We start from the raw sequence: 1,001 nt of genomic DNA, 5'->3' as shown, positions 1-1,001 counted from the left end.
TGAACTCCTCCACTTGGGGCAAGAACTTTCCACCAACCTGAAGTGGGCAAGCCACCCTTTTCCGACTGAGGACCATGGCCTCGGATTTGGAGGTGCTGATCCCCATCCCAGCCGCTTCACACTCGGCTGCAAACCGTCCCAGTGCATGCTGAAGGTCCTGGTTAGAAGGGGCCAACACGACAACGTCATCCGCAAAGAGCAGAGACGAAACCGTGTGGTCCCCAAACCTGACACCCTCCGGCCCTTGGCTGCGCCTAGAAATTCTGTCCATAAAAATTATGAACAGAACCGGCGACAAAGGGCAGCCCTGCCGGAGTCCAACATGCACCGGGAACAAGTCTGACTTACTGCCGGCAATGCGGACCAAACTCCTGCTTCGGTCATACAGGGACCGGACAGCCCTCAGCAAAGGACCCCGGACCCCATATTCCCCCAGCACCCTCCACAGGACGCCGCGAGGGACACAGTCGAATGCCTTCTCCAAATCCACAAAACAAATGTGGACTGGTTGGGCAAACTCCCATGAACCCTCCAGCACCCTGTAGAGGGTATAGAGCTGGTCCAGTGTTCCACGACCAGGACGAAAACCACACTGTTCCTCCTGAATCCGAGGTTCCACTATCGGCCGGATTCTCCTCTCCAGTACCCTGGCATAGACTTTCCCGGGGAGGCTGAGAAGTGTGATCCCCCTATAGTTGGAACACACCCTCCGGTCCCCCTTTTTAAAAAGAGGAACCACCACCCCGGTCTGCCATCCCAGAGGCACTGTCCCCGACCGCCACGCGATGCTGCAGAGGCGTGTCAGCCAAGACAGCCCCACAACATCCAGAGACTTGAGGTACTCAGGGCGGATCTCATCCACCCCCGGTGCCTTGCCACCGAGGAGTTTCTTGACCACCTCGGTGACTTCAGCCCGGGTGATGGACGAGTCCTCCTCTGAGCCCCCAGCCTCTGCTTCCTCAATGGAAGACGTGACGGCGGGATTGAGGAGATCCTCAAAG

Source organism: Gobio gobio, assembly GCF_949357685.1.
Source record: "Gobio gobio genome assembly, chromosome: 5".
In the NCBI taxonomy this organism is placed as follows: Eukaryota; Metazoa; Chordata; class Actinopteri; order Cypriniformes; family Gobionidae; genus Gobio; species Gobio gobio.
This window is presented reverse-complemented; position numbering follows the sequence as displayed.